A 26,180-nucleotide genomic window follows, 5' to 3' on the forward strand; every position below is an offset into this window, starting at 1 on the left:
CCGCCACGCGGCCGATGCCATCGAGTCGCTAAAAACAGCTCTGGGCCCTGACTCCGTTAGGTGCATCGAGGAGGCTCAGGCACGTGGGGAGATCCCGTCCGAACTGACCCCCGTCCGGACGGAATTCCTCATCGGCGCCAAACCCCGGATCCTCCCTCGGGGGCCGGCGCCTCACAACTTGAGCCGCCTCGGGCAAATCCCCTCCGTGCCTTTCAGTTCCGCGCGGAGGGGTTTCCTGTACGGGCTGCTCCTGCACACCCTCAACTTTGCCATCCTCGCCGGCCGTCCGGACACGCCATGGCATACCATCTTGCCGTCCGGAGGAGGCGGGGGTCCCCGATGGAGGGCACTCTACGCAGGGGTCCTCCCACTATTCATCGGGGACTTGGCCTGGAGGGTGGTGCACGGAGCAGTGCTGTGCAATAAATTTTTAAGCCGGTTCACGGACTCCCAGGCCGCCTGCAATTTCTGCGGTCTGGAGGAGTCCGTGTTCCATGTTTTTATTGAATGCACAAGGTTGCAGCCCCTGTTCCACTATTTGAAGGGGCTGCTCCTGAAATTCTGGCTGCACTTCAGTCCCACTCTCCTGATCTTTGGGCACCCTGTGCGGAGGGGAGCGGGTAGGTCCGAAGGCCTCCTCGTAGGACTGCTCCTGGGCACGGCCAAGGGTGCCATCAGCCGGTCCAGGCAGCGGGCGGTCGAGGGGGTCGTTCAACCTGACTGCCTGCCTCTCTTCCGCTCTTACATCCGGTCCAGGGTGTCCTTGGAGATGGAGCACGCGGTGTCCACCGGTACGCTCGCGGCCTTCCGCGAGAGGTGGGCACCGGAGGGACTGGAGTGCATCATCACGCCCGGCAACCAAATTTTAATTTGATTTTACGTTTTTTAAGTTTAATTTGTTTTAATTGCCGGTGCTTTTAGTGTCCCCCTCTCCTTTTATAGGGGGCACTGGAAAAAAGGAAAAATTTGATTTTAGTGCCCAAGAAAAAAAACACAAAAAAAACCCAAAAAACAAAAAAGGGCCTTGTAAATGTCTTGTGTGTGTCATCCAGGTCGGGTGGCACGGATACATGTTTTATGTTTTCGCAGGTAAACCCAAAAGAGTTTCAACCGCCTCACCACGCGCCGGCCGGGTGACGTCACATCAGGCGTCGGTGGTGAGGGGCACGACTGCTCGCAGTGCGCCTGCGCCAGACTCCCTACTCTGTCAATCCCTCACTCCTGCAGTATTAACAATAACTTTTCTTTATAGAGCGCCTTTAACGTAGTAAAACGTCCCAAGGCGCCTCACAGCAGTATTACAGGACACAACACATACATTTGACACCGAGCCACAAAAGCAGAAATTACGGCAGATGACCAAAAGCTGGGTCAAAGAGGTAGGTTTTAAGGAGGGTCTGAAAGTAGGAAAGAGGCGGAGAGGTTTAGGGAGGGAGTTCCAGAGCTCGGGGCCCAGGCAGCTGAAGGGCCGGACACCGATGGTGGAGCGATTATAATCAGGGATGGTCAAAAGGGCAGAATTTGAGGAGTGCAGACATCTTGTGGGCTGCAACAGATTCCAGAGATCGGGAGGGGCGAGGCCCTGGAGTGATTTGTAAAAAGTGATGTGTGATTATTAACAGCAACAACTTTTAACAGTGAGTCTTGTTTATTTTGTTTATTTGTACATGGGATGTGCTGGCAACGGAAGAATGACCATAATATGATAGAATGCTACATTAACTTTGAAAGTGATTTCGTTAAATCCAAAACTAGGATCTTAAATTTAAACAAAGCAAACTTTTTAGGTATGAGGGGTGAGTTGGCTAAGATAGATTAGGAAACTGCATTAAAAGGTATCAAGATAGATAAGCAATGGCTCGCTTTAAGAATGAATACACAATTTGCAACAATTAATACCTTTTAAGGCACAAAACCCCCACAGGAAAGATGGTCCAACCGTGGCTAACAAGTGAAGATAGCTTTAGATCAAAGGAAGAAGCTTATAATGTTGCCAAAAAGAGCAGTAAGCCTGGGGATTTGGAGCATTTTAGCATTCAGCAAAGGAGAACCAAGAAACTGATGAAGAAAGGGAAAATAGAAAATGAGAGTAAACTAGCGAGAGACATAAAAACAGACAGTAAAAGCTTCTGTAGGTATGTTAAAAAGGAAAAATTAGCAAAAGTAAACATAAGTCCCCTACAGGCTGAGAAATTATAATGGGGAATAAGGAAATGGCGGAGAAATTAAACCAATACTTTGGGCGGAAATTTGCGGTTGGAAGCTTCTTTTGGGTGAACGCATCCGACCAGAATTTAAAAAAAAAAAATTGCCTGATGGTTTCAGAGGAACATAGGATTGTGAGTCTGAGTTTCGTAGTGCAGTGTACAGGAACATGTCTTCCAGGTATGTATTCGTATCCTGGGATCACGTGGGCCTGGACCACCAATGAACATCTAGTATTCTCATTGGTAATAATGGGAGCTCCGGTTGTACGAGCTCCCATTGCTATCAACAGCAACAACTTTATTTATATACCGCTTTTAATGTAGTAAAATGTCCCAAGGCACTTCAGTGTTATGAGACAAAGCAAATAAATTTGACACCGAGCCACATAAGAAGAAATTACAGCAGATGACAAAGTTGGTCAAAGAGTAGCTTTAAGGGGCATCTTAAAGGGGGAAATAAATGTGAGGCAGAGAGGTTTAGGGAGGGAGTTCCAGAGCTTCGGGCCCAGGCAGCTGAAGGCTGTTGAACAGTTCTAATCAGGAATGCTCAAGAGAGCTAATTTTGAAGAACGCAGACATCACATGGCATTATGAGGCTGAAAGAGATTACAGAGATAGGGAGGGGCAAGGCCATGGAGGGATTTGTAAACAAGGATGAGAATTTTGAAATCGAGATGTTGCTTAACTGGGAGCCAATGTAGGTCAGCGGGCACAGGGGTGATGGGTGATCGGGACTTGGTGCAAGTTAGGACATGGGCTGCTGAGTTTTGGATGACCTCAAATTTACATAAGAACATAAGAAATAGGAGCAAAAGTATGGCCATACGGCCCCTCGAGCCTGCTCCGCCATTTAATACGATCATGGCTGATCTGATCATGGACACAAGTCCACTTTCCAGCCCGCTCCCCATAACCCCTTATTGCCTTCTCAGTTAAGAAACTGTCTCTCTCTGTTTTAAATTTATTCAATGTCCCAGTTTTCACAGCTCTCTGAGGCAGTGAATTCTACAGATTTACAACCCTCTGAGAGAAGAAATTTCTCCTCATCTCAGTTTTAAATGAGTGGCCCCTTATTCTAAGGTTATGCCCCCTAGTTCTAGTCTTCCCTATCAGTGGAAACATCCTCTCTGCATCGATCTTGTCAAGCCCCCTCATAATCTTATTCGTTTCGATAAGATCACCTCTCAATCTTCTGAATTCCAATGCATCGAGGCTCAACCTATTCATACTTTCCTCATAAGTCAGCCCCCTCATCTCCAGAATCAACCTCGTGCACCTTCTCTGAGCAGCCTCCAAAGCAAGTATATCCTTTCATAAATAAGGAAACCAAAACTGTACGCAGTATTCCAGGTGTGGCCTCACCAATATCCTGTATAACTGTAGCAAGACTTCCCTGCTTTTGTACTCCATCCCCTTTGCAATAAAGGCCAAGATTTCAATGGCCTTCCTGATTACTTGCTGTGCCTGCATACTAACCTTTTGTGTTTCATGCACAAGTACCCCCAGGTCCTGCTGTACTGCAGCACTTTGCAATTTTTCCATTTATAAAATAACTTGCTCTTTGATTTTTTTTTCTGCCAAAGTGCATGACTTCACAAATTCCATCATTATACTCCATCTGCCAAATTTTTGCCCACTTACTTAGCCTGTCTATATCCTTTTGCAGATTTTTTGTGTCCTCCTCTCACATTGCTTTTCCTCCCATCTTTGTATCATCAGCAAACTTGGCTTCGTTACACTTGGTCCTTTCTTCCAAGTTGTTAATATAGATTGTAAATAGTTGGTGTCCCAGCACTGATCCCTGCGGCACGCCACTGGTTACTGATTGCCAACCAGAGCATGAACTATTTATCCAACTCTCTGTTTTCTGTTAGTTAGCCAAGCCTCTATCCATGCTAATATATTACCCTCAACCCCGTGAACTTTTATCTTGTGCAGTAATGTTTTATGTGGCACCTTGTCAAATGCCTTCTGGAAGTCCAAATACATTACATCCACTGGTTCCCCTTAATCCAACCTTCTTGTTACATCCTCAAAGGATTCTAGCAAATTTGTCAAACATTACTTCCCCTTCATATATGCAAATATGTTTGATTAACGTGAAAATATAAATTGTGTTCAACGCCCTACTAGCCTCTCTTTGTCTGTCTCTCTCTCCTCCTAAACTGAGGGACATTTAACAGTGATCTATCCATCCCATCCTCATCACCCAGAGATGACTATCAGAGTGAGCGGCAGAGAGACAGGCATAGTATCAGCCTTAAACACCCTAACTGTGTCTGCATATTAGGGTCAATACTAGTATCACACATTCATGTACAACACCAATGGGGGGAGAGAGCACACACATTATCAGTCTTATACTTGGCATCAGTGTCTCCATATTACGCTCAGTAACAGTGCCTCACTGTCATGTATAGCACCAGAGAGAGAAACAGTGTCTGACATATCAAGAAAGACTGGATCAACTGGGCTTGTATTCACTGGAGTTCAGAAGAATGAGAAGGGATCTCCTAGAAATGTTTAAAATTCTGACGGGTTTATACAGGTTAGATGGAGGAAGAATGTTCCCAATGTTGGGGAAGTCGAGAGCCAGGGGTCACAGGCTAAGGATAAGGGGTAAGCCATTTAGGACTGAGATGAGGAGAAACTTCTTCATTTAGAGAGTGGTGAACCTGTGGAATTCTCTACCACAGAAAGTTGTTCAGGCCAATTCACTAAATATATTCAAAAAGGAGTTAGCTGTAGTCCTTACTACCAGGGGGATTAAGGGGTATGGCGAGAAAGCAGGAATGGGGTACTGAAGTTGCATGTTCAGTCATGAACTCATTGAATGGCGGTGAAGGCTCGAAGGGCCGAATGGCCTACTCCTGCACCTATTTTCTTTGTTTCTATGTGCCAGTGTTGTACTCACAAGTATGTCCACATCACGTGAAATAACAGTATCCCGCCTTCACAAACAGTACGAGATCGAGAGAGAGAGATCGAGATCGAGGCAGGACGGTGAGACACAGAAACATGCACAGTATCAGTTCCAGACTGACCTGTGAAGTCTTCTTTTATCCTGAAAGTCCCCATTGGAGGGACAGAAGTTAAAGTCTCTCACTGATAATTGTACTACAGACAGACACATTATTAATCCCACACTGCAGGACAGTGTCAGAGAGTGAAAAAAACAACGTCTCACATTTAACCCTCGCTTGCCTGTTGTACTCTCTGCAATCTTGCAGCTCAGGGCCGTTCGGTATTACTCTGACCCAGTGTTTCACTCTGATTAAATTAATCTGGGACTGTGTCTGTCAGATATTAACTCCTGCACGGTCCCAGCAAACACTCCTACTCCCCCGTCCCTCCGATGTTTCTGCAGGATTGCTTTGTGAGGACAGGCTCATGAATGGAAAAACAATGTGCACGGAATGATCCCAAATTGAGCATCTCAAAGGGACTTTAAACAATCTCTGTCCTTGCTCCCCAGGCCCAGTTCCTTTGCTCATATTCTTATTAAAGTGAATTGGGAAAGTTCACTTTGCTGATTATAAGACTGCGCATGCGCGGATCAACCCCGTCCCTCGAGTGGATTTCCAGGAAGCAGAAGAGCACATGCGCCCTCCCCTCCTCCAGCCCTGCCTGTGAGCACCATTCACTCAGTGAGCGAAAGAAGATGGTTTAAACAACCGGAATGGAGACACCGCGGCCCCGGGGTAAGGCAGCGAGCAGCAGCCTCCTTACAGCAGCACATCGCTTTGGGAGCGTGTCCGCAGATGGGCTCAGAGATCGGCACTGAGTCCGGGGGAAGTTCAGGGGAGTCGGGGGTTGTGTGTAACAGGCGGAGTGGAGCAAGAACTGGTCTCAGTGCGTGGAGTGAGTGGGGGAAGGGAGAGGCCATTCTTGGGCTGTGTGTGGACAGCATGTGTCCCGGGTAAGGGAGACAGAATGGGAAGGATCTGCTGTTTACAATCATTGCTGCTTTCTCCCTGCAAACCAGTAGTGAACGTTCCTGCTTTAGTTCCAGTCTCAGTCTGTTTGTTGTCAGAGACTCTCAAAGCAAGTGCTCTACTCGGAACTCCTTCAACCCAAACGAACCAAAGGTGGGCAGCGGAAACATTACAAGTACACCCTCAAAGCCTCCCTGATAAAGTGCGATATCCCCACTGACACCTGGGAGGCCCTGGCCCAAGACCGTTCTAAGTGGAGGAAGTGCATCCGGGAGTGCACTGAGCACCTCGAGTCTCATTGCCAAGAGCCTTCAGAAATCACACGCAGGCAGCGGAAAGAGAGTGCGGCAAACCAGTCCCGCCCCCCCCACCCCACTTCCCTCAACGACTATCTGCTCCATCTGTGACAGGGACTCTGGCTCTCGTATTGGACTGTTCAGCAACCAAAGAACTCACTTCAGGAGTGGAAGCAAGTCTTCCTCGATTCCGAGGGACTGCCTATGATGATGATCATTGGACAGTGAGCGGTGGAAGCAGAGCCGGACACAGGATTTATACAAGGAGCATCTATTGCAGGCACTGGGTGAGAAATGTGAAGGACATGTTTTAAACAGCGGCTCTTTGTTTTTGGTTGAACGGTTAGTGCCCTGGGAGAATAGAGCAGCAATCTGAGCTGTGTAAAAGTCCGTGCTCCATCGGGTCGTCCCATTCCTGAAGCAGGGCAGGGGTTGGGTTGTGTCTGGATGTCAGTAAATTGCTGTAAATCTGCCCAACACACTTGGTGTGCAGAAGCTGAGTGCTGCAGTACTGCAGTGGAGTCAGACACTGACACTGTTTGTATCGCTGGCTTCCCTTTGTGAATGTTCATAATGATTACTAATTGAACGATTACATTCATCACTTTAGTCTTTTCTACCCCTCTTATTCTTGAATGATCAGAGATACCTTCTCCTCCTACAGGCAAGGAATTGAAGGAACCGGAGCAAATGTGAGGTTTCCACCACCTGAGACATAAGGAACAGTGCAACCAGCTCCTCCTCACACACAGTAGGTACGGTACCTATCACAGTGTGCGGATACACAGACAGGTTGTCCAAATTAAATATGTTTATGGTGCTGAATGGCTTCCTTCTATTCCTGTGTAACAGGCCTGAGGGGGCTGATGGCCACCTCCTGTTGCTAGTGTAACAGACTGGAGATACTGAGTAACCTTCTCGTGTTCTTAATGTAATAAACACGAGGTTCTTAAAGGCTTCCTCTTTCATATGTAACAAGCTCTCGGGGCAGAATGACCTTCCCCTGTACCTATGTATCAGGCTAGAATGGAATGGAATAGAATAGCCTCCTTTAGTTCTTATGTAACAGGTTCCAGGGGCTGAATAACCACTTCTATTCCTGTGTAACAGACTCCAGGGGCTGAATGGCCTCCTCCAGTTCCAATGTAACAAGCTCGAGGGGCTGAATGCCATTCTCTTGTTCCCATGAAACAGTCCCGGGGGATGAATGCCCTTGTCCTATTCCTAATGTAACAGACCTGAGGGGCAGAATTGCTTCCTCCTATTGCTTTCTAACTCCAATGGCTGAATGACTCTCTCCAGTTCCTAATGTAACAGGCTCAAGGAGCAGAATGGCCCTCTCCAGTTCCTAGAACTTTCTCGGAGGGGGTGAATAGCCTCCTCCAGTTCCTACGTAACATGCTTGAGGGTCTGAATGGCCTACTCCTGTTCCGATGTGAAAGGCTCGAGGTGGCTGAATGGCCTCCTCCTGTTCGAAAGTAAAAGGCTCCAGAGGATGAATGGCCTCCTCTATTCCTGTGTAACAGTATCCAGTCGATGCATTGCCACCACTAATTCCTTTTCGCAAGGCTGAGGTGCTGAATGCTCACCTCCTGTTTCAATGCAACAAACACGAGGGCTGAAGGGCCTCCTATTCATTTGTAACAGGTTTGAGGGGCTGAATGGTGTCCATCTATTCCTGTAAAGCAGACTCCAGGGCTGAATGGCCCACTCCAGTTCCTAATGTAACAGAGTCGAGGGGCAGAATGGCTGACTGTTCCTATGTAACAGGATCCAGGGACTGAACGGGCCTCCTCCTGTTCTGTATGTAACACGCTCGAAGGGATGATTTGCCTTTTTTTAATTTGTTCACTGGATGTCGGTGTTGCTGGTAAGGCCAGCATTTATTGCCCATCCCTAATTGCTCTGGAGAAGATGGTGGTGAGCCACCTTCATCAATGGCTGCAGTTCGTGTGATGATGGTACTCCCACAGTACTGTGAGGGAGGGAGTTCTGTTCCTCTAACAGATTCCATGTGCTGAAAGGCCTCCTCAAGTTCCCAGATCCAGGGACTGTTCTTCTCCGTTGTTTTGGAAATAGCATCGGCAGTAAACAGGAGCTCAATACTTCTTGTGCACCAGCTCTCTGATCGGCACTCCTCGCGCTGATTATGTTTTATCATCTCGCTCAAATGTCCCAAAATGTTGCTTTCTTTTCCATCACCTCTTGGGTTATTAGCCAAGTTTGCATCAAGCAAATCGTGATCTCACCAGTAACAGCACTTTCCCGACTGTTATCCAAGAGGCTGCTTCTGACATTTTCTTCTGCTTAAATGTTAACCACGTAAGTAACTGAAAATCTTCATTTCTACAGCAACAACAAACACTAGCATTTATGTTAGATACAGAGTGAATCGAACACTCACTTACTGTACGACAGACTGACAGATACAGAGTGAATCCCACACTCACTGCATCACTGAGAGATATGGTTTATATTATGCACTAATAGCTCGTCTCTACTCCAAATGTTTCTGAATCGCATTCGTCCAATATAATGTGCAAAACTATTGTCTGTTGGGGTCATCTCTGATCTGTAAATTTCACAAATATCGGATAAAACCCACTCTCTCATACCAGAAACTGACAGGTACAGAATAAATCCCACACTCTCATACCAGAAACTAACAGGTACAGAGGAAACACACACTCGCTTACCCCAGAATGAGAGATCCAGAATGAATCCCACATTCACATTGCACAAACTGACATGTAAAGGTAAAAATCCACACTCAGATACCAGAAACTGACACCCCACACATCTACTACAAACTGAGTACAGAAAAAAAAACACAATCACATCCCAGAAACTGACAGGTACATATTAATTCCTACACTCACACAGCAGGAACTGACAAGTACAGAATAAAACCCACATTCACAAAGCAGAAACTGACAGGTACAGAATACAATCAACACCCAGATTCCAGAAACTGACAGGTACAGAATGCAATCCTCACTTAGATACCCGAAAGTGACTGGTACAGATTAAAACCACAGTCACATATCAGAAACTGACAGGTACCGATTCAACCCCATACTCTCATACCGGAATCTGATAGGTACTGAATAAAATCCATACTCCAATCCGAAAAATTGACATACTGGTCAATATCCACTCACATACCAGAAGCTGATGATATAGGTTAAAGGGCACACATAACAGAAACTGACAGGTACAGATAAAGATTCGCTTAGATACCAGAAACTGACAGATACAGAATAAAATCTACACTCCCATCAAAACTTGACAGGTACAGAATAAATCCCACATTCACATAGCAGAAACTGACAGGTACAGTATGAAACCCACACCCACGTATCTGAGCAATAATATGCAAGTAAAACCCATACTCGCCTATTGGAAACTGACAGGGAAACACACACGCACCAGAGACTGATAGAACGAGTAGAACAGTTTAGGCACCCTTTCTCCAGTGTCAGGCTCACACACTCGTTTTTTCAATGTGGCCCATTTAATTAGTGACAAAAGCAACTTGTGAAACAATCCCATTTTTGCTAATTTAATTTGTGACAAAAAGATGGTCTGAGCATGCGCTAAATACTCCTCCCCTCCCCACACAGTGTTTAAACTGATAGGAAAGGCCCATGCGAGCTCCCCTCCTCCAGCTCTGTCAGCGGCTGCCGTTTCCTCTGTGCCGGGCTGATGATCGTTGAACACATCAGGGAGCGGAGATATCCAAGCCCGAGTAAGGGAGCAAACAGCGGCCTCCTTACAGCAGCTCATCACATTGGAATTGTGTCCGCAGATGGGTTTTGAGTCGGGGTAAGTTCAGCGGCAGTCGGGGGCTGTTTGTAAGAGGCAGAGTGGAGTAGGAACTAGTTCTGGAACATGGAGTGAGTGGGGAAAGGGGGAGCCCATTCTCGGGCTGTGTGTGTACGGTGTAAGGTAACAGAGAAAGTAAATCACCTCGCTCTTTCAAATCATTGTTGCTTTCTTTCCCCAAATCAGTAGTGAATGTTCCTGATTCAGTTCCAATCTCACAGTGTCTGTTGTTCTTGGACATTGAACAGTGGAAACACAGCCTGAGAGTGAGGATGTGAGGAGTGTCACAAAGTGCATCTATTGCAGGCACCAGAAGAGGAATGTGATCGGAGACATTTCAAAATGGGTTATTTTGTTTTGGTGCATTGAATTCTTCAGAACCATGTTGCTGGTGATCGAGCGATACTTTATCGCCCCCTCAGATACATCAGCATCTGGTAACTGTGACATTCTGTTAATGACACAGGCCGTTAACTCTGTTTCAATAGACTGAGAACAATTGTTGTACAGCCCAGGTACCTGTGGTTATATTCCAGGAAGCAATTCAGAATTTTACAGGTAGTCCCATGGAAGCGGGAGATACCAACCTGAATTGTGCCCACCGGGTGGTCCCATTCATAGACCAGTGCTGGGTTTGGGTTGTGTCTGGATGCTGATAACTTTCTATAGAACTGTCCTATACACCTGGTGTGGGGAATCTGAGTGTCGCTGTACTGCAGTGAGATCAGACAATGACACTGTTTGTATCGCAGATTCCTCTCTCCAGATACTTTACTTTATTGAACACAAACACATGAATTATAACTTTATTTTTATATTCTCTCCATTGGCTGTCCATATCATAACTAATAGTGTTTTCCTATTATTATTCTCAGAGCAAAATACTTCACCAAGCCAGAATAAATTTGATCTTTCCTCAACCCGGAACACAAGGAACAGTGCAGGCAGCTCCTTCTCACACACAGAAAGTACATTATCACTCAGAGCGCAGAGACACAGAACTGACCTCAATCATATTGTCACAGGCAGCAGAAGCTGTCAGTCCCACAGTGATCCAAATTCCCAGAGTTATATTATGAATCCCACAGTCACTTGGAGCAGTACAATAAAGTGTTGTTTCAAAGCCCAATCATATCGCATTGAAAGGCAGATCCAATTTCACTCCCTTACACACACGAACGGCTAGACACTGACACAGTGTCAATTCACACTCGTGTCTAAACAATGACTCTCAAACCCAACAGCTCACATACAAGAACAGAGAAACGGAGGTAATGGACTGAACCAAATCTCCTTCTGAGACAGTCATCTATAATCGCAAACTATCATCCGCCTACAGCAGGTGGAGAAGGAACCAAATCCAACAGTCACACAGAGCAAGAATAGCTCAGTACAAGAGACTGTCAATTACATAATGAATCTCTCACTCACACACATCACCAGTCTAACAGATACATAATCAACCCCTCACTCACACATCACCAGTCTAACAGATACATAATCAATCCCACACTCTCACACATCACCAGTCGAACAGATACATAATCAATCCCACACTCACACATCACCAGTCTAACAGATACATAATCAATCCCACACTCACACATCACCAGTCTAACAGATACATCATCAATCCCACACTCACACACATCACCAGCCTAACAGATACATCATCAATCCCACACTCAAACAGTACCAGAGACTGAGAGAAACATAATGATTCATATACTCAGACACATTGAATGACAGATTGAGAGAGAATCACAATCGCTTCCAGTACCTGAGATTGACTGACTGACTGACAGTGAAACCCGCACTCCCATACCAGGCCATTACAGCTACAGACAAATACTCATACTCACATACCAGAGACAGATAGTTAGAGAGTGAACTCCACAGTCACTCACCAGAAACTGACAGGTACAGAAAAAAAACACTTTTGCATTCCAGAGATTGATAGATAGAGTAATACCCACACTCACATTCCAGAGACTGATAGATACAGAGTAATACCCACACTCACATTCCAGAGACTGATAGCTAGAGTAATACCCACACTCACATTCCAGAGACTGATAGATACAGAGTAATACCAACACTCACACTCCAGAGACTGACAAATACAGACTAAAAACCACACTCCTGTAACAGAATCTTACAGGTACTGATTAAAACTCTTACTCAAATATCAGAAACTGATAGATACAGAATGAAACCCACACTCACTTCTCAGAGATGGACAGATACAGAATAAAACACATATCAGAGAGTGACAGAGCAAAATCAACACTCACCTGAAAGTGACTGACTGATTCAATGTCAAACCCACAATACCACAGCTGTACCAGACACTTAAAGGCACAGAATGAAATCAACATTCATATAATAGCAACTGACGGGTACAGAAAACATACACACATTAACATACCAGTGGCAGACAGGTAGAATGTGGTAAACTGCACACTCACATAACAGAAACTGTGACATATAGAACATAACCCCACTCATAACAGAAACAGACACGTACAGCTAAAAAGTGCCACACTCACACACAAGAGACTGACAGGTACAGTGTGAAATCCACATTCACACACTTGAATAAAACGTTCACATAACAGAAACTGACAGGAGGAAACCCCACATACACATACCATAGACTGACATTCACAGAATAATACCCACACTCACATACCATAGACTGATGGATACAGAGAAAACCCCATACTCACACCAAAGACTAATAGATACAGAGTGAAGATCACACTCACATCCCAGAGAATGACCACTGTAGAGTAAAATCCACACGCTCATAAAAGTGAGTGACAGATAAAGATTAAAACCTGTACTCACATCCCAGAGAGTGAAAGAGTGAAAGATAGACAAAAAGACACAATCATGTTACCGAGATTGATACATACAGATAATACCCAAATACATATACCAGAAACTGACAGATATAGAGAAAAAACACACTCAAATCTCAGATACTGACAGATAAAGAATAAAACTCTCACACACATCCTCGAGAGTGATAGATACAGACTTAAATATGCACTCCCTTACCAGAAACTGGGAGTTATTGTACTGATTGAACACTTACTCATGTAACACAAACTGACAGGTACAGTGTAAAACCCCACACTCCCATTCCTGAAACTGACAGGTACAGCGCTAAAACCCACATTCACATCAGAGAAACTGAAAGTTGCAAAATGAAGCCCCACTCAAAAACCAGAAACAGACAGATACAGACAAAAGCCCACATTACCTGAAACTGACCGAGAGTAAAACCCACACTCGCCTTCCAGAGATTGAAATTTACAGATACAATCCACACATATGCCAGAGACTGAAAGGTAGAGAGTGAAAGCTACACACACACACACACACACACACACACACCGGTAACTGACGGATACAGATTACAACCCACACTCACATATCAAACACTGACAAACAAAGAGTAAAACCGCACTCACGAAGAAAATCAACACTCAAATACCAAAAATTTACAGTGCTGGAGGAAAACCCACAATCACAGAGTTGAAACAGACATGAACAGAGTAAAATGCACACTCACATTTCAGAAACCGATGGGTACAGAATACAGCTCGCATTCACATAACAGAAACTGGGATAGAGAAATCGCAAACTAACATACCAGAGACTGACAAGTAGAGTGAAATCCACACACACACACCAAAAACTGTTATATACAGGGTAAAATTTACACTCATATACCAAAGAATGAAAGATACAGAATGAAACCCACACTCACTTACCAGTAATTGACAGGTACAGAGTGAAAACCTCTCTTCCATACCATAAACTTACAGGTATAAAGGAAAAGCCACACTCGCTAACCAAAGACTGACAGATACAGAATAAATACTACACTCACTGGTGGGTGTAGTCTATAGGCCCCCTAACAGTAGCTACACTGTTGGATGGAGTATAAATTAAGAAATAATGGAGGCTTGTAAAAAAGGAACAGGAATAATCATGGGCAATTTTAATCTTCATATTGATTGACCAAATCAAATTGGCCAAGGTAGCCTTGAGGAAGAATTCACAGTGTGTATCCGGGATAATTTCCTTGAACAGTACTTTGCAGAACCAACCAGGGAGCAGGCTATCTTAGATCTGGTACTGTGTGATGAGAACATAAGAAATAGGAGCACGCCATTTGGCCCCTCGAGCCTGCTCTGCCATTTAGTAAGAACGTGGCTGGTCTGATCATGGACTCACCTCCACTTCCCTGTCCGCTCCCCATAATCCTTTATTCCCTTAACGCTCAAAAGTCTGTCTATCTCCACCTTAAGTATATTTAATGGCCCAGCCGCCACAGCTCTCTGGGACAGAGAATTCCACAGATTTACAACCACCTGAGAATAAATTCCTCTCATCTCAGTTTTAAATGGGTGACCCCTTATTCTGAAACTATGTCCTATAGTTCTCGTTTCCCCCTATGAGTGGAAATAACCTCATTGCATCTACCTTGTCGAGCCCCCTCATTATCTTTTATGTTTCAATAAGACCGCCTCTCATTCTTCTGAATTCCAATGCGTATAGGCCCAACCTACTCAACCTATCTTCATAATCAACCCCCTCATCTCCGGAATAAACCTAGTGAACCTTCTCTGAACTGCCTCCAATCCTTCCTTAAATACAGAGGTTAAAACTGTATACAATACTCCAGGTGTAACCTCACCAATACCCTGTACAGTTGTAGCAGGACTTCTCTGCTTTTATACTTCAACCCCTTGCAATAAAGGCCAACATTCGATTTGCCTTCCTGATTACTTGCTGTACCTGCATGCTAACTTTTTGTGTTTCATGCACAAGTACCCCCAGGTCCCTCTGCACTGCAGCACTTTGCAATTTTTCTCCATTTAAATAATAATTTGCTTTTTTATTTTTTGCCAAAGTTGACAACCTCACATTTTCCCCACATTATATTAGGGATGGACTCCACTTGGAATGTGCTGGGGCTAGGGTCCTGGCGAACCGAATAACTGCGGCTGCAGAGAGAGCTTTAACTAATCAGGCGGGGGGAGGGGGTGGGGGCAGGGCGCGGTGGGGGGAGGGTTCAGGTGAGCAGAAACCTAAAAGCTTAAAGGACAAGGTGAAGGCAATAGAGCAGGGTAGCATTGGGGGAAATGAAAACCAAAGCGTGACGGGAAGGGACAGAATCTATAAACATAAGAGTGTATCCGGAAACTGGGGCCGTAGCAGGAGCAAAGCCATGCTGACTCTGCTTGACTGAATTATGCTTTTCCAAATGTCCTGCGACAGATGTTAGGGTAACTGGTCTTGTGACACTGTTGTGAAGCGCCTTGAGACATTGTACTATGTTAAAGCTGCTATATAAATAAAAATTATTATTATTAACAAAAGGAAAGCTGCAGGTTTGTGCGTCACCATCACGATTCATCGAGACGTAGAGTGCATGTATGGCCATCTTTGCAGAGGAGCAAAGTGTGGGCGTGGCTACAGGGTCCCACTGAACCCAGCCAGGGTCAGCACCTTCAAGGGAGGAGAGGGGGGAACCAGTGAGTGTAGAACTGAACCTAGACAAAGTAGATGGTGAAAACTGGGAGCGGAGGACATGTTGTTTTCAGACGTACGATGTGTTTGAATTTCAGGACAGAGAGTGTATGGGACAGGGATTTACAGCTTTGGAGGAACGAGAGAGGAAAGAATGTTCCGTGGAATCTAGAATTGTCTGTTTTGAATTTGTGTCTGGTATTTGCAGTAATGATTTTTGTAAACTCCTTTTGCAGGGTATAAGAAGGGCAGGATTTGCAGATGGGAAAATCAAACCAAACATCACGTCAAGATCTGACAGAATAACACGATTCCTCAGGACCTGAATGTCATCAGCCTTTGACTGTGCAAGGAGAAATGTTTGCCTGTTCTGTCTGTGGGAAAAGATTTCAAACATCAGTGTGACTGGAAAAGCACCGAGACACACACCCGAGTGAGTGTTCCAGTGCACTGCCTGTTGAAAGAGCTTTAACCAGTTACACAGCCTGAAAAAACATCGCACCATTCACAGCGGTGAGAAACCGTACACGTGTTGTGTGTGTGGACGAGGCTTCAATTGATCGTCCAACCTGGAGAGACACAAGGATAACCGCACCATGGAGAAACCGTGGGAATGTGGGGACTGTGGGAAGAGATTTAATTACCCTTCAGAGCTGGAAAAACATCAGCGAAGTCACACTGCGAAGAGGCTGTTCATCTGCTCCGTGTGTGGGGATCGATTCACTCAGTCAAGCCACCTGATGGGACACCAGCGAATTCACACCGGGGAGAGGCCGTACACTTGCACCGTGTGTGGGGAGGGATTCACTTGTTGTTCCAAGCTTCTAACTCACCAGCGAGTTCACACTGGGAACAGGCTGTTCACCTGCTCTGAATATGGGGAGGAATTCACTTGTTCATCCAACCTTCTAACTCACCAGCGAGTTCACATTGGGAACAGGCTGTTCACCTGCTCTGTGTGTGGGGAGGGATTCGCTCGGTCATCCCATCTGCTAGTACACTAGCGAGTTCACACGAGGGAGAAGCCGTTCACCTGCTCTGTGTGTGGGAAGGGATACGCTCGGTCATCCAACCTGGTAAGACATCAGCGAGCTCACAAGTGACTGCAGGGTTTGGATTCTGCTGTTACCCTAGACTGAATCGTGTCCATTCTGACAGTTGGGGTTTCTTTCTGCTGATAGTGATTTCACCCTCTAACTGGGCTGGAGTTTAATATTCTGGATATTTGACCAATTAATCAATGGGAAAAGGGTCAGATAAAAATAATTCTAATTGTGTTTGCATCCATACTTAACTCTTTAAAGGGATTCTTCAAATACTGAAAGCTGCATCAAATGGAGCTAAATGTTGTTAACAATTGATAATAAAATGAATTGAATCTGCAGGTTGATTTTGGATTTCTCTGGGAGGTAGCCGGACGTGATGTGCCTTGAAATACCGCTGGTATCCAGTGAATGATGTGGTCCCTCCTATTAACTCCAACTGAGAGGAGCGTGACTGCCCCCTAGAGCAGGAGGAATGAGGGCAGCTCAGGGTCAGACACTGAAAATACTGCACCCCACAGGGGCATCACACACTGTCCCCACCTTGGGGCAGCTCAGAGTCAGACACTGAAAAACTGCATCCCACAGGGACATCACACACTTCCCCCACCCTGGGGCAGATCAGAGGCAGAACATGGAATGGAAAGGGGAGGTTCCAGTTGTTGTGGACCATGTAGGAACCAATGACATAGGTAGTACTAGGAATGAGGTTCTGCTGGAAAAAGATGGAGGTGTTGAGTTTCAAATGAAAAAGCTGAACCTGAAAGGTAATAATCTCTGGATTGTTACCTGAGCCCCATATCAATTGTTACAGGGATAAGAAGATTAGAACAGGAAATGCATGGCTCAAAGAGTGGTGTGGGAGGCAGGGGTTTTTCTTTACGGGCACTGGCACCAGCACTGGGCAAAGAGGGAGCTGTTCCCTTGCCATGGGCTCCACTTGAGCTGGGCAGGAACCAGTGTCCTGGCGAATCGAATAACTAGGACAGTAAACAGGGCTTTAAACTATTGAAGGCTGGGTGGAGAGATCCAGGAAAGTACAGCACGGTTTAGATAGAGAGAAAAAGCAACAAGAGACATGTCAAGGCTCTAGAGCAGAGTTTTGAATAAAAATAAGCAGAGTGGGTCAGGAAGGGACAGAGAGAGTAACAAAGGTAATCGGGTATTACTGACTAAGGAAAAATAGAAAAAAGCCAAAGCTAAAGGCACTATATCTGAGCGCATGAAGTATTTGCAAGAAAATAGATGAATTGATAGCGCAGATAGAAATTAATAGGTTTAATCTGATAACCATTATGGAGCTGTGGTTGCAAAGTGACCACGGTTGAGAACTAAGTATTACGGGATACATAACTTTTAGAAGAGATAGCAAAATTGAAAAGGAGAAGTGGTAGCCCTGATAAAGGATGGGATAAAGAATACTGTCTTAGCTCGGAAAATCAAGGAATAGGAGAAGTTTGGGTGAGGCTTAGAAACAGCAAGGGCAGAAAACATTGGTGGGAGTTGTTTATAGGCCCCTAAACTGTAGTGGTAATGTAAGGCACTGTATAAATCAAGGAATTAGAGGTGCATGTAACAAAGGTAATACAATAATTATGGGGGACTTTAATCTGCATATAGACTGGGCAAACCAAATTTACAGTAATAGTGTGGAGGACGAATTAATGGAAGGTATACAAGATGGTTTTCTAGATCAGTATTTTGAGGAACCAACGAGAGAACAGGCTATTTTTGATCTAGTATTGTGCAACAAGAAAGGATTAATTAATAATCATGTAGGAAAGTTGCCCTTGGGGAAGAGTAGCCATAACATGATAGAATTTTGCATTAAATTTGAAAGTGATTTAGTTAAATCAAAACTATGGTCTTAAATCTAAACAAAGGAAACTATGTAGCTATGAGGGGAGAGATGGCTAAGTAGATTGGGAAACTATATCAAAAGGTATGATGGTAGAAAAGGAATGGCTAGCATTTAAAGAATTAAGTTATAATTTACAACAAACATACATTCATTTAAGGTACAAAAACCCCACAGGAATAGTTATCCAACCGTGGCCAACAAGAGAAGTTAAATATAGTATTAAATGAAAGGAAGATGCTTATAATGTTGCCAAAAAGAGCAGTAAGCCTGGGAAGATTTTAGAATTCAGCAAAGGAGGACCAAGAAATTGATAAAGAAACGGAAACTAGAATATGAGAGTAAACTATCGAGACAAAATAACAGACTGCAAAAGCTTCCATAGGTCTGTGAAAAGGAAAAGATTAGCAAAAGTAAATGTGGGTCCCCTACAGGCTGAGACAGGAGAAATTATAATGGGAAACAATGAAATGGCAGAGAAATTAAATGCATACTTTGTGTCTGTCTTAATGGAAGAAAGCACAAAAAATTTGCCAGCACTACTGGAGAACCCAGGGTCCAGTGAGAATGAAGAACTGAAAGAAATTAGTGTTAGTAAAAAAAAAATGGTACTGGAGAAAATAATGAGACTGAAAGCCAATAAATCATTTGGACCTGATGGCCCACATCCGAGGGTATTGAAAAAGTTAGCTATAGAAATAGTGGATGCATTGGTTGTCACCTTCCAAAATTCCATAGATTCTACAATGGTTCCCGTGGTTTGGAAGGTGGCAAATGTAACTGGACTATTTAAGAAAGGAGGGAGAGAAAACGGTGAACTACAGAGCAGTTAGCCTGACATCAGTAGTAGGGAAAATGCACAATTCTATTATTAAGGATGTGGTAACAGGCACTCCGAGAAAAATAATAAGATTGGGCAGAGTCAACACTGCTTTATGAAAGGGAAATTATGTTTGACAAATCTGAGACTTTTTTGAGGTTGTAACTAGCAGAATAGATAAGGAGGAATCAGTGGATGTGGTGTATTTAGATTTTCAGAAGGCATTCGATAAGGTGTCACACAAGGTTATTGAACAAAATTAGGGCTCAAGGGATTGGGGGTTAATATACTAGCATGGATTGAGGATTGGTTAATGGACTGAAAACAGAGTAGGAATAAACGGTTCATTTTCAGGTTGGCAGGCTGTACTGGTCGGGTACTCCAAGGATGGTGCTTGGGCCTCAGCTATTCACAATATATATCAGTGATTTGGATGAGGGGGCCAAATGTTATACAGTTGGACGTCTCTGGTCCGGCATCCTTGGGACCGGGCCGGTGCCAGACCAGAGAATTTTCCGGAACTCGGGAGGTCAGCTGCTGACAGCAACCCGGACATGTCCTGTGCATGCATGGGGAGAGAAATGGCGGGGAGGGGAGAGAAGCTGCGAGATAGGGAGAGAGCTCAGCCACAGAGACAGAGACAGAGACAGAGACAGAGACAGAGACAGAGACAGAGACAGAGACAGAGACAGAGACAGAGACAACTGATGCCGGACCAAGGTTGTTTCCAGACGAAAGAGACCCAGACTGGAGAGTACAACCTGTATATCTACATTTGCTAATGATACAAAGCTAGGTGGGAATACAATTTGTGAGGAGGGTACAAAGAGGCTTCAAGGGGATGTCGACAGGCTAAGTTAGTGGGCAAGAACATGATAAATGGAATATAGTGGAGAAATATGAAGATATCCAGTTTGGTAGGAAAAATAGAAAACAGAGGAAGGAGAGGGACCTGGGTACAAAAATCACAAAGTTAACATCAATTAACAAGCAATCAATTAAGAGAGCAAATTGTATGTTGGTCTTTATTACAAGATGATTAAAGTAGAAGAGGAAAGGCTTCTTACTGCAGTTATATAGGGCCCTGGTGAGACCACACCTGGAGTATTGTGTACAGTTTTGATCTCTTTACCTAAAGATGGATATACTTACCATAGAAGGGGTGCAATGAAGGTTCATCAGACTGTTTCAGGGATGGGGGTGATTGTCCTATGAGAGATTGAGTAGACTAGGCCTACATTCTCTACAGTTTAGAAGAATGAAAGGTGATTGCATTGAAACCAGCAAAATTCTTACAGGGTTTGATAGGATAAATGTAGGGAGGATGTTTCCCCAGGCTCAGGAGTCTGGAACCAGGTGCCTTAGTCTCAGAACAAGGGGTCAGCTATTTAGAACTGAGATGAGGAGAAATTTCTTTGCTCAGAAAGTGGTGAATCTTTGGAATTCTCTCTCCCAGAGGGCTGTGGATGTTCAGAAGTTATGTATATTCAAGACAGACATCAATATATTTTTGGATATTAAGGGAATCGAGGGATTATGGGGATAGTGCAGAAAAATGAAGTTGAGGTAGAAGATCAGCCATGATCTCATTGAAGGCTCAAGGAGTCAAATGGCCTACTCCTGTTCCTATTTATTATCTTATGGTGACAGTAAGTAACAGGATAGGTCAAGTCAAACTGCAGGTGTACAGGTACAACCCAGGGGTCAGTCTGCCCAGTGACCAGAGGACACAGCAGGTTTACAGGTACAAACCCAGGGTCAGTCTGCCCAGTGACCAGAGGACACAGCTGGACATCACAAATTATCCATTCTGCCATCGACATCAGCATTGTGTTGGATCAATTGTTAAAAATGGTTCCTCATTGGTTATCTGTCAGAAATGGAAAACAAAAGCTATACCTGGTTATGAAATAGTCTGTGACTGATTCTATGGTGAAGTGCAGATCTCCACTCCCATTATATGAAGAGAGCTCGATGTGATGTAACCGAGTACTTTGAATCTCATTGATGCCACAATAGAAACAGTCTGTAATTTATAGAGAGCCAAAATGTGGAAGGAAAAAGATCTGGCTATTTCTATTTTTGTGTTTTCCATCCCTCCTGTCATCTCTCCTCGACACCTCCGCCCCTTCTCCCCCTCTATCTGCTTCCTTTGTTTTTTGTTCCTTTTTCTGATCAGCCAGCTCTCTCTGACAGTTATCCACTTTCTATCTATCTGTCCCCCTCTACCTTTCCTCCTTTCTCCCTATGGTCTCTCCCTAGCACGTGGCCCCGATTTCTCTAACAAAGCCATACCAGTCCACAGTCCCTCAAAAAGGCAATGCCAGGGCGGTGAGGGATCTTCCAAAAGAAACATAAGCAGGAGTAGGCCATTTAGCTCCTGGAGTCTGCTCCACCATTCAATACGATCATGGCTGATCTGATCTTGGGCTCAGCCTCACTTCCCTGCCTGCCCCCCCATAACCTTTTACTCCCTTATTGCTCAAAAATCTGTCTATCTCCGCCTTAAATATATTCAATGACCCAGCCTGCACAGGTCTCTGGGGCAGAGAATTCCACAAATTTACAACCCTCAGAGAAAAAATGTCTCCACATCTCAGTTTTAAATGGGCAGCCCCTTATTCTAAGACTATGTCCCCTAGTTTTAGTTTCCCCTATGAATGTAAATATCCTCTCTGCATCCACCTTGTCAAGCCCCTCGCTATCTTATAAGTTTCAGTAAGATCACCTCTCATTCTTCTGAACTCCAATGTGTATAGGCTCAACCGATCCTCATAAGTCAACCCCCTCATCTCTGGAATCGACCTAGTTAACCTTCTCTGAACAGCCTTCAATGCCAAGTATATCCTTCCTTAAATACGGAGACCAAAACTGTACAGAGTGCTCCAGGTGTGGCCTCACCAATACCCTGTATAGTTGTAGCAGGACTTCTCTGCTTTTATACTCTATCCCTCTTGAAATAAAGGCCAACATTCCATTTGCCTTCCTGATTACTTGCTCTACCTGCATACTAACTTTTTGTGTTTCATGCACAAGGACTCCCAGATCTCTGTACTGCAGCACTTTGCAATTTTTCTCCGTTTAAAGGATAATTTGCTTTTCTATTATTTCTGCCAAAGTGGATAACCTCACATTTTCCTCCATTATACTCCAGCTGCCAAATTTTTGCCCACTCACTTAGCCTGTCTATATCACTTTGCAGATTTTTTGTGTCCTCCTCACAATTTGCTTTCCCACCCATCTTTGTATCATCAGCAAACTTGGCTACATTACACTCTGTCCCTTCATCCAAGTCATTAATATAGATTGTAAGTAGTTGAGGACCCAGCACCGATCCCTGCAGAACACCACGAGTCACTGTTTGCCAATCCTCTATCCATGCTAATTATATTACCCCCAACCCCGTGAGCTTTTATCTTGTGCAGTAACTTTTTATGTGGCACCTTATCGAATGCCTTCTAGAAATCCAAATACACCACATCCACTGGTTCCCCCTTATCCACCCTGCTCGTTACATCCTCAAAGAACTCCAGCAAATTTGTCCAACATGATTACCTTTGCCATGCTCCTCCTTTGCTGTGTGGGAAATCGGGGACGCTTCCAGTGTCCCTGACTACGATGTGTGCAGGAAGTATGTCCAGCTGCAGCTCCTGACAGACCGCATTGCGGCACTGGAGCTGCGCATGGATTCACTCTGGAGCATCTGGAGCGATGCTGATGATGTCATGAATAGCATGTTGAATGAGTTGGTCACACCGCAGGTAAAGGTTACACAGGCAGATAGGGAATGGGTGACCAGCTGGAAGAGCAGTGGAAGGAAGGTAGTGCAGGGATCCCCTGTGGTCATCTCTCTCCAAAACAGATATACCGTTTTGGGTACTGTTGGGGGAGATGGGGGGCTCATCAGGGGAAGGCAGCAGCAGCCAAGTTCATGGCACCATGGGTGGCTCTGCTGCACAGGAGGGCAAGAAAAAGAGTGGGAGAGCTATAGTGGTAGGGGATTCTATTGTAAGGGGAATAGATAGTGTTTCTGCGGCCACAATCGAGACTCCAGGATGGTATGTTGCCTCCTGGTGCAAGGGTCAAAGATGTCTTGAAGCGGCTGCAGGGCATTCTGGAGGGGGAGGGTGAACAGCCAGTTGTCGTGGTGCATATAGGTACCAACGATATAGGTAAAAAAACGCGATGAGGTCCTACAAGCTGAATTTAGGGAGCTAGGAGTTAAATTAAAAAGTAGGACCTCGAAGGTAGTAATCTCAGGATTGCTACCGGTGCCACGTGCTCGTCAGAGTAGGAATTACAGGATAGTTAAGATGAATACGTGGCTTGAGGAATGGTGCAAGAGGGAGTGATTCAAATTCCTGGGACATTGGAACTGGTTCTGGGGGAGGTGAGACCAGTACAAACCGGACTGCCTGCACCTGGGCAGGACCGGGGGAGTGTTTGCTCGGGGTGTTGGGGAGGAGTTAAACTAATATGTTAGGGGAATGGCAATCTGTGCAGGAAGACAGAGGGAAGTAAAATGGGGGCAGAACCAAAAGGTAGAAAGGAGATGAGGAAAAGTGGAGGGCAGAGAAATCAAAGGCAAAAATCAAAAAGGGCCACATTACAACATAATTCTAAAAGGACAAAGAGTGTTTTAAAAAAAAAACAAGCCTGAAGGCTCTGTGTCTCAATGTGAGGAGCATTCGTAATAAGGTGGATGAATTAATTGCGCAGATGGCTGTTAACGGATATGATGTAATTGGAATTACGGAGACGATGCTCCAGGGTGACCAAGGCTGGGAACTCAACATCCAAGGGTATTCAATATTCAGGAAGGATTGACAGAAAGGAAAAGGAGGTGGGGTAGCATTGCTGGTTAAAGAGGAGATTAACACAATAGTAAGGAAGGACATTAGCTTGGATGATGTGGAATCTGTATGGGTAGAGCTGTGGAACGCCAAAGGGCAGAAAACACTAGTGGGAGTTGTGAATAGACTACCAAACAATAGTAGTGAGTTGGGGATGGCATCAAACAGGAAATTTGGGATGTGTGCAATAAAGCTACAGCAGTTATCATGGGTGGCTTTAATCTACATATAGATTGGGTTAACCAAACTGATAGCAATACGGTGGAGGAGGATTTCCTGGAGTGTATAAGGGATGGTTTTTGTTAGCGTGAATGTTTTTTCGGAAGAATCACTCTTCACTCAAAGTCGGTTCCAACGCCAATGCGGCCTTTATTTTCGCTAGTGGGGAGGAAGCCTCAGGACTGGATCCAGGCACTTGTCTCCGACGAACAAAGAAACTCATCGATATTTATATGTTTTACAATAGTTCTTTACAGTTACTCAGCCCACTTCGGCTGGACACAATCCAATCATAATGATTATAGATTACATATAGGTTTCTTTAACCCAATAGAATTCCCCTGATACCTCAGGGGCTGTATGTTCGGTTTTTGTCAGCTCGGGCTGATTAATGACCTCGTTATGTGAGGCAGGTTCTCCCCTTATCTCTATTCCTCGGGGTTCGGCTGTGTGAAGTCACTGATTATACCAGTGTACTATAATAGTTCGTTATAAGTATCTTGTATCCAAGGCATTCCTGATAGTGGGCCTCACAGGGTCATTGCTCGGTCATTGCTCGATCAGCCCCAGTTCATTACTTGACTAACGGGGTTCTCATCATGCTTGGGCAGCCATTTTATATGTGGCCACTTTAAACTTATATGAGTTTAGATATATTCAGCAGGTGCCTAATGCCGACAACAGTTTTCTAGACGAATATGTCAAGGAAACAACTAGAGAGCTGGCCATCCTGGACTGGGTCTTGTGCAATGAGAGAGGATCAATTAGCAATCTTGTTGTGCAAGGTCCCTTGGGGAAGAGTCACCATATTATGGTAGAATTCTTCATTAAGATGGAGAGTGACACAGTTAATTTAGAGACTAGGATCCTGAAGTTCAGGAAAGGTAACTTCGATGGTATGAGACGTGAATTGGCTAGGATAGACTGGTGAATGATACTTAAAGGGTTAATGGCGGATGGCAGTGGCAGACATTTAAAGATCACATGGATGAACTTCAATAATTGTACATCTCTGTCTGGCGTAAAAATAAAACTGGGAAGGTGGCTCAACCGTGGCTAACAAGGGAGATTAGGGACAGTGTTAAATCCAAGGAATAGGCATATAAATTGGCCAGAAAAAGCAGCAATCCTGAGGACTGGGAGAAATTTAGAATTTATTATAGGCGGACAAAGGGTTTAATTAGGAGGGGGAAATTAGAGTATGGGAGTAAGCTTGCAGGGAACATAAAAACTGACTGCAAAAGCTTCTATAGATATGTGAAGAGAGAAAGATTAGTCCCTTGCAGTCAGAATCAGGTGAATTTATAATGGGGAACAAAGAAATAGCTAACCAATTGAACAAATACTTTGGTTCTGTTTTCATTAATAAAGACACAAATAACCTTCCGGAAATACGAGGGGACCGAGGGTCTAGTGAGAAGGAGGAACTGAAGGAAATCCTTATTAGTCAGGAAATTGTTTTAGGGAAATTGATGGGATTGAAGGCTGATAAATCCTCTCGCTATGAAGGCCAACATATCATTTGCCGCCTTCACCGCCTGCTGAACCTGCATGCCTACTTTCAATGACTGATGAAC

General features: G+C 44.6%; 1 protein-coding gene and 1 pseudogene across 2 annotated transcripts in view; one reads left to right on the top strand and one right to left on the bottom strand.

Moving 5' to 3' along the window:
* LOC139274163 (zinc finger protein 585A-like) overlaps positions 1–26,180 on the bottom strand; it is a 140,605-nt pseudogene that overhangs the window by 73,205 nt on the left and 41,220 nt on the right.
* Positions 8,653–26,180, top strand: part of LOC139273765 (gastrula zinc finger protein XlCGF57.1-like) — a 68,222-nt gene continuing 50,694 nt past the window's right edge. Inside the window, exon 1 of one of the 2 annotated variants that reach the window (XM_070890833.1) lies at positions 8,653–8,760. The gene's annotated coding sequence lies outside the window, so the exon portion shown is untranslated. Of the gene's footprint in view, positions 8,761–16,717; positions 16,887–26,180 lie in introns of those variants that run through there. The other variant, XM_070890831.1, reaches the window with a different exon arrangement.

This window comes from Pristiophorus japonicus, chromosome 9 (assembly GCF_044704955.1).
Source record: "Pristiophorus japonicus isolate sPriJap1 chromosome 9, sPriJap1.hap1, whole genome shotgun sequence".
NCBI classification, from domain to species: domain Eukaryota; kingdom Metazoa; phylum Chordata; class Chondrichthyes; family Pristiophoridae; genus Pristiophorus; species Pristiophorus japonicus.